The sequence below is a fragment of the Anser brachyrhynchus genome (genome assembly GCF_964034855.1).
Source record: "Anser brachyrhynchus genome assembly, contig: SCAFFOLD_121, whole genome shotgun sequence".
In the NCBI taxonomy this organism is placed as follows: Eukaryota; Metazoa; Chordata; class Aves; order Anseriformes; family Anatidae; genus Anser; species Anser brachyrhynchus.
In genome coordinates this window covers 328,923-341,243 of record NW_027663658.1, presented here as the reverse complement: position 1 = coordinate 341,243, position 12,321 = coordinate 328,923, and the positions used below count along the sequence as shown (strand labels likewise).

At 47.6% G+C, this 12,321-nt stretch overlaps 1 long non-coding RNA gene across 1 annotated transcript in view; it reads left to right on the top strand.

The window, feature by feature from the left end:
* Positions 1 to 12,321, top strand: part of LOC308187075 — a 99,845-nt gene that overhangs the window by 56,897 nt on the left and 30,627 nt on the right. Inside the window, exon 2 of the long non-coding RNA XR_013944450.1 lies at positions 7,009 to 7,212. This is a non-coding gene — a long non-coding RNA (uncharacterized lncRNA). The remainder of the gene's footprint in view (positions 1 to 7,008; positions 7,213 to 12,321) is intronic.

Genomic DNA, 12,321 nt, shown 5'->3' with positions numbered 1-12,321 from the left:
ACTTCCCCCTCCTTAATGATATGCCACAGCTTAACCCCGCACCATGATTTTCAATCATAATTATAACCTGATTAACCCTAGCACTCCTCATCCAACCAAAACTACTAGCCTTCACCACAACCAACCCCCCATCAAATAAGACCTCCCTCACTACCAAACCCACACCATGATCCTGACCATGAACCTAAGCTTCTTTGACCAATTTTCCAGCCCCAATCTATTCGGCATCCCCTTAATCCTACTATCCCTACTCTTCCCAGCCCTACTATTCCCGTCCCCAAACAACCGATGAATCAACAACCGCCTTTCTACTATCCAAACATGACTCCTTCACCTAATCACAAAACAACTAATAGTCCCACTCAACAAAAATGGCCACAAATGAGCCATAATATTTACATCCCTAATAATCATACTTCTTACAATCAACCTTCTAGGCCTCCTTCCATATACATTCACCCCAACCACCCAACTATCTATGAACATAGCCCTAGCCTTCCCACTATGGCTCGCCACACTACTAACAGGCCTACGAAACCAACCATCAGCCTCTTTAGCCCACCTATTACCCGAAGGTACCCCTACACCCCTAATCCCCGCACTAATCCTGATCGAAACAACTAGCCTACTAATCCGCCCCCTAGCCCTCGGAGTCCGCCTTACAGCCAACCTTACAGCAGGACACTTACTCATCCAACTCATCTCTACAGCCTCCATTGCATTAATACCCACCCTTCCTGCAGTATCCATCCTAACAATAATCATCCTACTACTCCTAACCATCCTAGAAGTAGCAGTAGCCATAATCCAGGCCTACGTCTTCGTGCTCCTTCTAAGCCTATACTTACAAGAAAACATCTAATGGCACACCAAGCACACTCATACCACATAGTTGACCCAAGCCCTTGACCAATCTTCGGGGCAGCCGCCGCCCTACTCACAACCTCAGGATTAATCATGTGATTCCACTACAACTCATCCATACTACTAACCCTAGGCCTCATCTCAATACTCCTAGTAATACTCCAATGATGACGAGACATTGTACGAGAAAGCACCTTCCAAGGCCATCACACTCCCACAGTCCAAAAAGGCCTACGATACGGCATAATCCTTTTCATCACATCCGAAGCATTCTTCTTCTTAGGGTTCTTCTGAGCGTTCTTCCACTCGAGCCTGGCCCCAACCCCAGAACTAGGAGGCCAATGACCCCCAACAGGAATTAAACCACTCAACCCGATAGAAGTCCCCCTACTAAACACAGCCATCCTACTAGCCTCAGGCGTTACCGTAACGTGAGCCCATCACAGCATCACAGAAGGAAACCGAAAACACGCCATCCACGCCCTAACCCTAACGATCCTCCTGGGATTCTACTTCACAGCCCTACAAGCAATAGAATACCACGAAGCCCCATTCTCAATCGCCGATAGCGTCTACGGATCTACCTTCTTCGTTGCCACTGGATTCCACGGACTCCACGTAATCATCGGATCCTCCTTCCTGACCGTCTGCCTCTTCCGACTGATCAAGTTCCACTTTACATCAGACCACCACTTCGGATTCGAGGCAGCAGCCTGATACTGACACTTCGTAGACGTCATCTGACTATTCCTCTACATAACCATCTACTGATGAGGATCTTGCTCTTCTAGTATATTAATTACAATTGACTTCCAATCTCTAGAATCTGGTATAAACCCAGAGGAGAGCAATGAACGCACTCATGTTCATATTCGCCCTATCATCAATCCTAAGCGCCGCCCTAACCGCATTAAACTTCTGACTCGCCCAAATAAACCCCGACTCAGAGAAACTCTCACCGTACGAATGTGGATTCGACCCACTTGGATCTGCTCGATTACCATTCTCAGTCCGATTCTTCCTCAGTAGCCATCCTGTTCGTCCTATTCGACCTAGAAATCGCCCTCCTACTCCCCCTGCCATGAGCCGTCCAACTCCAATCCCCCCTAATGACCCTCACCTGAACTGTAGTGATCCTCCTTCTCCTAACACTCGGACTGGCCTACGAGTGAATTCAAGGGGGCCTAGAATGAGCAGAATAACAGAAAGTTAGTCTAACCAAAAAGATAGCTGGTTTCGACCCAGCAGATTACAGCCAACCCTGTAACTTTTTTATGTCGCCCCTACATTTAAGCTTCTACTCAGCCTTCATTTTCAGCGGACTAGGACTAGCCTTCCACCGAACCCACCTAGTATCCGCCCTACTATGCCTTGAAAGCATAATATTATCGATATTCGTAGGCCTATCAATATGATCCATCGAAAACCAAGTCTCCTCATTCACCATGGTACCAATTCTCATGCTAACCTTCTCAGCGTGTGAGGCGGGCACAGGCCTGGCCATCCTAGTAGCCTCCACCCGCACACATGGCTCCGACCATCTACACAACCTAAACCTCCTGCAATGCTAAAAATCATCCTACCCACAATCATACTTCTTCCAACAGCCCTGCTGTCTCCACCAAAATTTCTATGGACTAACACCACCTTATACAGCCTCCTAATCGCTGCCCTAAGCCTACAGTGATTAATCCCAACCTACTACCCCTACAAATTTTTATCCAACTGAACAGGAATTGACCAAATCTCATCCCCCCTCCTAGTACTATCCTGCTGACTACTCCCACTCATAATCATAGCAAGCCAAAACCACCTGCAACAAGAACCCCTACAACGCAAACGAATCTTTATCTCAACCTTAGTCGCAGTCCAGCCATTCATCCTACTAGCCTTTTCCACCACAGAACTAGCACTATTTTACATCTCATTTGAAGCAACCCTCATTCCCACCCTAATCTTAATCACCCGATGGGGGAACCAACCAGAACGCCTAAGCGCTGGCATCTACCTGCTATTCTACACGCCAGTAAGCTCTCTACCCCTGCTAATCACAATCATACACCTATACGTGAAAATTGGCACCCTGCACCTGCCAACCCTACAACTAACCCACCCAACCCTATCCACCTCATGGACAGGAATACTATCAGGTCTAGCACTGCTCATAGCATTCATAGTAAAAGCCCCACTATACGGCCTACACCTCTGACTGCCAAAAGCCCACGTAGAAGCACCCATCGCAGGCTCAATACTCCTCGCCGCCCTACTACTAAAGCTAGGAGGATACGGAATTATACGAGTCACTCTATTTATGGGCCCACTGTCCAACCTCCTGCACTACCCCTTCCTAACCCTGGCCCTATGAGGCGCCCTAATGACTAGCTCAATCTGCCTACGACAGACAGACCTAAAATCACTAATCGCTTATTCATCCGTTAGCCACATAGGCCTAGTTATCGCCGCAGGAATAATCCAAACCCACTGATCATTCTCAGGGGCAATGATCCTAATAATTTCCCATGGACTAACTTCCTCCATACTATTCTGCCTAGCCAACACAAACTATGAACGTACGCACAGCCAAATTCTACTACTCACACGAGGCCTACAACCTCTCCTACCACTCATAGCTACCTGATGATAGATACAGAGCCGATAAGAAGAGGAATTAAACCTCTGTAAAAAGGACTACAGCCTAACGCTTCAACACTCAGCCATCTTACCCGTCACCTTCATCAACCGATGACTATTTTCCACTAACCATAAGGATATTGGCACCCTGTACCTCATCTTCGGGGCATGAGCAGGAATAGTCGGCACCGCACTCAGCCTATTAATCCGCGCAGAACTAGGACAACCAGGAACTCTCCTAGGCGACGACCAAATTTACAATGTAATCGTTACCGCTCACGCCTTTGTAATAAGCTTCTTTATAGTCATACCCATCATGATCGGAGGATTCGGCAACTGATTAGTCCCCCTCATAATCGGTGCCCCCGACATAGCATTCCCGCGAATAAACAACATAAGCTTTTGACTCCTCCCCCCATCATTCCTCCTCCTACTAGCCTCATCCACTGTAGAAGCTGGCGCCGGCACAGGCTGAACTGTCTACCCTCCCCTAGCAGGTGACCTTGCCCACGCCGGAGCTTCAGTAGACCTGGCTATCTTCTCACTCCACTTAGCCGGTATCTCCTCCATCCTTGGGGCCATCAACTTTATCACCACAGCCATCAACATAAAACCCCCCGCACTCTCACAATACCAAACCCCACTATTTGTCTGATCCGTACTAATTACCGCCATCCTACTCCTTCTATCACTCCCCGTACTCGCCGCCGGTATTACAATATTACTAACTGATCGAAACCTAAACACCACATTCTTCGACCCCGCTGGAGGAGGAGACCCAATCCTGTACCAACACCTATTCTGATTCTTCGGACACCCAGAAGTCTATATTCTGATCCTACCGGGGTTCGGAATCATCTCACACGTAGTCACGTACTACTCAGGCAAAAAGGAGCCCTTCGGCTACATGGGAATAGTCTGAGCCATACTATCCATCGGCTTCCTAGGATTCATCGTCTGAGCTCACCACATGTTTACAGTAGGAATAGACGTTGATACCCGAGCCTACTTTACATCAGCCACTATAATCATTGCCATCCCTACCGGAATCAAAGTATTTAGCTGACTAGCCACCCTGCACGGAGGAACAATCAAATGAGACCCCCCCCAATACTATGAGCTCTAGGATTTATCTTCCTATTTACCATCGGAGGATTAACAGGAATCGTTCTTGCAAACTCTTCCCTAGACATCGCCCTGCACGACACGTACTACGTAGTTGCCCACTTCCACTACGTCCTATCCATAGGCGCCGTCTTTGCCATTCTAGCAGGATTTACTCACTGATTCCCACTACTCACTGGGTTTACCCTACACCAAACATGAGCAAAAGCCCACTTCGGGGTAATATTTACAGGAGTAAACCTAACGTTCTTCCCCCAGCACTTCCTAGGCCTAGCAGGAATACCCCGACGATACTCGGACTATCCCGACGCCTACACACTATGAAACACCATTTCCTCCTAGTCCTAGGACTTAGAGAAACTCCAGTACTAAAAATAGTAAACACAAGCAATAATTTCATATACTTCACTCTCACTCACCACTCAACTATCAGCTAACCACACCCCCGTCCACATAGCTTAACACAAAGCATGGCACTGAAGTTGCCAAGATGGCATAAAACATGCCTGCGGACAAAAGACTTAGTCCTAACCTTACGGTTGGTTTTTGCTAAATATATACATGCAAGTATCCGCGCCCCAGTGTAAACGCCCTCGACCACCTACCCCCATACAGGCCTTGAGGAGCGGGTATCAGGCACACCCAAGTAGTAGCCCAAGACGCCTCGCTAAGCCACGCCCCCACGGGTATTCAGCAGTAATTAACATTAAGCAATGAGTGCAAACTTGACTTAGTTATAGCAACAGCCTAACTTCAAGGGTTGGTAAATCTTGTGCCAGCCACCGCGGTCATACAAGAAACCCAAATCAACCGTCCTATTGACACGGCGTAAAGAGTGGTAAAATGCCTATCCTAGCTAACTAAGATCAAAATGCAACTGAGCTGTCATAAGCCCAAGATGCACCTAAACACACCATTAAGATGATCTTAGGAACTAACGACTGATTTAAACCCACGAAAGCCAGGGCCCAAACTGGGATTAGATACCCCACTATGCCTGGCCCTAAATCTTGATACTTACTTTACCGAAGTATCCGCCAGAGAACTACGAGCACAAACGCTTAAAACTCTAAGGACTTGGCGGTGCCCCAAACCCACCTAGAGGAGCCTGTTCTACAATCGATAATCCCCGATTAACCCAACCACCCCTTGCCAACACAGCCTACATACCGCCGTCGCCAGCCCACCTCGAATGAGAGCACAACAGTGGACACAATAGCACCCCGCTAATAAGACAGGTCAAGGTATAGCCTATGGAGTGGAAGAAATGGGCTACATTCCCTATTCATAGGGCACACGGAAAGAAGCGTGAAACCACTTCTGGAAGGCGGATTTAGCAGTAAAGTGGGACAATAGAGCCTACTTTAAGCCGGCCCTGGGGCACGTACATGGTTAAACATGCCTGTTAGTAGTGTGGCGAGCCATAGTGGGAAGGCTAGGGCTATGTTCATAGATAGTTGGGTGGTTGGGGTGAATGTATATGGAAGGAGGCCTAGAAGGTTGATTGTAAGAAGTATGATTATTAGGGATGTAAATATTATGGCTCATTTGTGGCCATTTTTGTTGAGTGGGACTATTAGTTGTTTTGTGATTAGGTGAAGGAGTCATGTTTGGATAGTAGAAAGGCGGTTGTTGATTCATCGGTTGTTTGGGGACGGGAATAGTAGGGCTGGGAAGAGTAGGGATAGTAGGATTAAGGGGATGCCGAATAGATTGGGGCTGGAAAATTGGTCAAAGAAGCTTAGGTTCATGGTCAGGATCATGGTGTGGGTTTGGTAGTGAGGGAGGTCTTATTTGATGGGGGGTTGGTTGTGGTGAAGGCTAGTAGTTTTGGTTGGATGAGGAGTGCTAGGGTTAATCAGGTTATAATTATGATTGAAAATCATGGTGCGGGGTTAAGCTGTGGCATATCATTAAGGAGGGGGAAGTCCCTCTTTGGCTAGCTTAAAAGGCTAGTGCTGTTGCATAGCTTCTTAATGATTAGGATGATGATAGAAGGGACGATCAGGCCTCGAAATGTGGGAGTGGGGTTGATTCTACTACAATGGGTATGTAGCTGTGATTAGCCCCGCAAATTTCTGAGCATTGTCCGTAAAAAATCCCAGGCCGGGTGGTAATGAATGAAGTTTGGTTTAGTCGGCCTGGGATTGCGTCTGTTTTAACTCCGAGCGTTGGGACTGCTCAGGAGTGGAGTACGTCTCCTGCAGTAATGATCACGCGGATGGGGGATTCTATTGGGATAACTACGCGGTGGTCAACTTCTAGCAGTCGGAAGTGGCCGTTGGGTAAGTCTGGGGTGGGCACTATGTAGGAGTCGAATGATAGGTCTTTGAAGTCTGTGTATTCGTAGCTTCAGTATCATTGGTGGCCGATGGCTTTTAGGGTGAGGTCTGGTTCGTCGATTTCGTCCATTATGTAGAGGATTTGTAGGGATGGGAGGGCGAGGAGTACCAGGACGATAGCAGGTAGGATTGTCCAGATCAGCTCTACTTCTTGGGCGTCTACAGCATTGGACGAGAGTTTTTCTGTTAGTATGTGGGCTAAAAGGTAGAGAACTAGGCTGCAGATAGCTAGGGCAACGATTAGGGTGTGGTCGTGGAATTCAACGAGTTCTTCTATGATGGGTGATGAGGCGTCTTGGAATCCTAGTTGGGAGTGGTTGGCCACATGAGATGTACAGGATTTTTACCTGTGATTTAGTCTTGACAAGGCTATGTAATTGGTTTACTAACATCTCATAAGAAAGAAGCATGAGCGGTGAATGCAGTTGGCTTGAAACCAGCATGTGAGGGTTCGATTCCTTCCTTTCTTGTACTTGGACGAAGGCCGGTTCCTCGAAAGTATGGTATGGGGGAGGGCAGCCGTGGATTCATTCAACGTTTGTGGTAGTTAGTTCTGGTTGTAGGACTTTTCGTTTGGCCGGAAAGGCTTCTCAGATGATGAATATTAGTATGATTACGGCTACTATTGAGATTAGGGAGCCGATGGAGGAAATGGTGTTTCATAGTGTGTAGGCGTCGGGATAGTCCGAGTATCGTCGGGGTATTCCTGCTAGGCCTAGGAAGTGCTGGGGGAAGAACGTTAGGTTTACTCCTGTAAATATTACCCCGAAGTGGGCTTTTGCTCATGTTTGGTGTAGGGTAAACCCAGTGAGTAGTGGGAATCAGTGAGTAAATCCTGCTAGAATGGCAAAGACGGCGCCTATGGATAGGACGTAGTGGAAGTGGGCAACTACGTAGTACGTGTCGTGCAGGGCGATGTCTAGGGAAGAGTTTGCAAGAACGATTCCTGTTAATCCTCCAATGGTAAATAGGAAGATAAATCCTAGAGCTCATAGTATTGGGGGGGGTCTCATTTGATTGTTCCTCCGTGCAAGGTGGCTAGTCAGCTAAATACTTTGATTCCGGTAGGGATGGCAATGATTATAGTGGCTGATGTAAAGTAGGCTCGGGTATCAACGTCTATTCCTACTGTAAACATGTGGTGAGCTCAGACGATGAATCCTAGGAAGCCGATGGATAGTATGGCTCAGACTATTCCCATGTAGCCGAAGGGCTCCTTTTTGCCTGAGTAGTACGTGACTACGTGTGAGATGATTCCGAACCCCGGTAGGATCAGAATATAGACTTCTGGGTGTCCGAAGAATCAGAATAGGTGTTGGTACAGGATTGGGTCTCCTCCTCCAGCGGGGTCGAAGAATGTGGTGTTTAGGTTTCGATCAGTTAGTAATATTGTAATACCGGCGGCGAGTACGGGGAGTGATAGAAGGAGTAGGATGGCGGTAATTAGTACGGATCAGACAAATAGTGGGGTTTGGTATTGTGAGAGTGCGGGGGGTTTTATGTTGATGGCTGTGGTGATAAAGTTGATGGCCCCAAGGATGGAGGAGATACCGGCTAAGTGGAGTGAGAAGATAGCCAGGTCTACTGAAGCTCCGGCGTGGGCAAGGTCACCTGCTAGGGGAGGGTAGACAGTTCAGCCTGTGCCGGCGCCAGCTTCTACAGTGGATGAGGCTAGTAGGAGGAGGAATGATGGGGGGAGGAGTCAAAAGCTTATGTTGTTTATTCGCGGGAATGCTATGTCGGGGGCACCGATTATGAGGGGGACTAATCAGTTGCCGAATCCTCCGATCATGATGGGTATGACTATAAAGAAGATTATTACAAAGGCGTGAGCGGTAACGATTACATTGTAAATTTGGTCGTCGCCTAGGAGAGTTCCTGGTTGTCCTAGTTCTGCGCGGATTAATAGGCTGAGTGCGGTGCCGACTATTCCTGCTCATGCCCCGAAGATGAGGTACAGGGTGCCAATATCCTTATGGTTAGTGGAAAATAGTCATCGGTTGATGAAGGTGATGGGTAAGATGGCTGAGTGTTGAAGCGTTAGGCTGTAGTCCTTTTTGCAGAGGTTTAATTCCTCTTCTTATCGGCTCTGTAGTGAAATTCATGTTGAGTTGCAAGCTCATCGATGCGCACTAGGGTGCGTCAGGGTCTTTGTAGGCAGAAGCCAATTGGTTTAGGCATTTAGCTGTTAACTAGAGTTTTGTGGGATCGAAGCCCATCTGTCTAGGGAGGCTTTAGCTTAATTAAAGCGTCTGACTTGCATTCAGAAGATACAGGTTAATATTCTGTAAGTCTTAATGTGCAGAAACTAAGAGGGTTTAACTCTTATTTAAGGCTTTGAAGGCCTTCGGTTTGGGGTGTTATCCTAAGTTTCTAGACAATGGCATGTATTATTGGGGACAGGGGAAGTAAGAGGATTGATAGTGAGGCAAGGACCGCAGTAGGTGTGCTTGGGGCTTTGCTAGTGTATCATTGTTTTATGTGGTTAGAGGAGTTGGGGGGAAGGGTAATTGTTGAGTGGTATGCGAGGCGTAGGTAGAAGAAGAGGCTGAGCAGTGATAGCATGGCAATTGCCATGGCTGCTGGTGTTATTTCCTGTTTAGTTAGTTCTTGGATGATAAGTCACTTTGGTATAAAGCCTGTTAATGGGGGGAGGCCTGCTAGGGATAAAAGTACTAGTATTAGGGTGGCGTTTAGCACTGGGGTTTTTGTTCATGAGGTTGTGATCATGGATAGGTTAAGGGCTTTGATTTTGTTAAGGGCTAGGAATACGGCTGATGTTATGATTGTGTATAGGTAGAAGGTAAGTAAGGCCAATTTGGGGCTGTAAACTAGGATGATGGCGATTCAGCCTAAGTGGGAGATGGACGAGAAGGCTAGGATTTTGCGTGTTTGTGTTTGGTTCAGTCCTATTCAGCATCCTAGTGCTGTTGAGGCTAGGGCCATGGCGGTGAGTAGAGCTGGGTCGAGGGATTTGGATGTTAGTAGGAGCAGGGTTAGTGGGGGGAATTTTATGAGGGTCGAGAGTAGCAGGGCTGTTATTAGTGGCGATCCTTGTAGTACTTCTGGGAATCAGAAGTGAAATGGCACTAGGCCCAGTTTAATAGCGATTGCTGCTGTCAGTAGTAGACAGGAGGTTGGGTGGTTTATTTGTGTGATGTCTCATTGGCCGGTGACTCAGGCATTGGTTATGCTAGAGAACAGGACCAGGGCGGAAGCAGCTGCTTGGGTTAGGAAGTATTTCGTTGCGGCTTCTACTGCTCGTGGGTGGTGGGATTTGGCAATTAGGGGAATGATGGCTAGTGTGTTGATCTCCAGTCCTGTCCAGGCCAGAACTCAGTGGTTGCTGGAAATTGTGATTGTGGTGCCCAAGATGAGGCTGAAGGTTATGATTGGGGTCGCGTAAGGGTTCATTAGTAGAGGAGGGGGTTAAACCATCATTTTCGGGGTATGGGCCCGATAGCTTGATTAGCTGACTCTACTAGAAAATAATATAAGGGAAGTATGGAGAGTTTTGATTTCTCTTGTGTGGGTCCAATTCCTACTTTTCTAAGGTCAACAGGAAATGAGAGGGCTGTTATACCTCTATGTTCACTTTATCATAGTGACCCTTTGTAGTTCAGGCACATTTCCTTATGTAAGGAGGTAGGCCTGCATAGCAGATAGGTATGCTGATGTGTCAGAGGCACAGAGCTAGTGTGAGGGGTAGGAAGTTTTTTCATAGTAGGTGCATTAGTTGGTCATATCGGAATCGTGGGTATGAAGCTCGGACCCATAAGAAACCAGAAGATAGTAGGAGGACTTTTGTGGCTAGGATGACGGGGAATAGTTCTGTGGGTGGCCCTAGGGCGCTTGGGTTTAGGAATATGATGGCTGTAAGTGTATTTATTAGCATAATGTTCGCATATTCAGCTAGGAAGAATAAGGCGAAGGGTCCTGCGGCGTATTCAACGTTAAACCCTGAGACTAGCTCAGATTCACCCTCTGTGAGGTCAAAAGGAGCTCGGTTTGTCTCTGCTAGGGTGGATACGTATCATATTATTGCTAGGGGTCATGAGGAGAAAATGAAGTATAGAGGCTCCTGTGCGACGGCAAAGGAGCTGAGTGTGTAGCTTCCGCTTAGTATGATTATTGATAGCAGGATTATGGCCAGTGTCACTTCGTATGAAATGGTCTGTGCTACTGCCCGTAGGGCTCCGATTAGTGCGTATTTTGAGTTCGAGGCTCAGCCTGATCATAGGACTGAGTAGACGGCTAGGCTTGACATGGCTATTAGGAAGAGAACTCCGAGGTTTAGATCTGCTAGGGGAAATGGGAGTGGTAGTGGTGCTCAAGTGGTGAGGGCTAGGACAAGGGCTAGTATTGGTATCAGAATGAATAGAAGTGGGGAAGAGGTAGAGGGTCGGATGGGCTCTTTGGTAAATAGTTTCAGTCCGTCCGCAAATGGTTGAAGTAGGCCAAAAGGCCCGACAACGTTAGGGCTTTTGCGGGATTGTATGTAGCTTAGGATTTTCCGTTCTACTAGGGTTAGGAAGGCTACGGCAATCAGGATTGGGATGATGTATAGGAGGGATATAATGAGGCAGCTTAGTGTTGTTATTTGAATCATGGGTGAAGCTAGGGAGAGGATTTGAACCTCTGGGGAAAGGGCTTAAGCCTTCTGCACTTGCCGGGCTCTGCCACTCTAGCTGGTCCTTTTCTAGGATTGAAAGTGGTGGGGGAAGGCCCTCTTCACGGTTTAGTTGGTTTCACTGCTTAGAGGGGGGGGGGGCGTGCTTGTGGTATTGGCCCCACTTTCCCGGTCCTTTCGTACTGGGGAGAGTGTGTCATAGATAGAAACCGACCTGGATTGCTCCGGTCTGAACTCAGATCACGTAGGACTGTTAATCGTTGAACAAACGAACCCTTAATAGCGGCTGCACCATTAGGATGTCCTGATCCAACATCGAGGTCGTAAACCCCCCTGTCGATATGGGCTCTTGAGGGGGATTGCGCTGTTATCCCTGGGGTAGCTTGGTCCATTAATCAATTATATTGGGTCTGGTCACTGTTAGCACTTTGAGGGGTAGCTCTAGGTAAAGAGGTATGGTCTTGTTTTTGGAGGATTTGTTCTCCTCCAAGGTCGCCCCAACCGAAAAATATCGACCAGGCTCTGCGATGGTAGTGGCCCCAGTGGGGTTGATTGAGGATTCGCGGTGGTCGTTGATTTTTAAGTTCCACAGGGTCTTCTCGTCTTATGTTCACATCCCCGCTTTTGCACGGGGAGATCAATTTCACTGATTATCTGTGAGAGACAGTTAAGACCTCGTTTAGCCATTCATACAAGTCTCGATTTATGGGACAATTGATTGCGCTATCT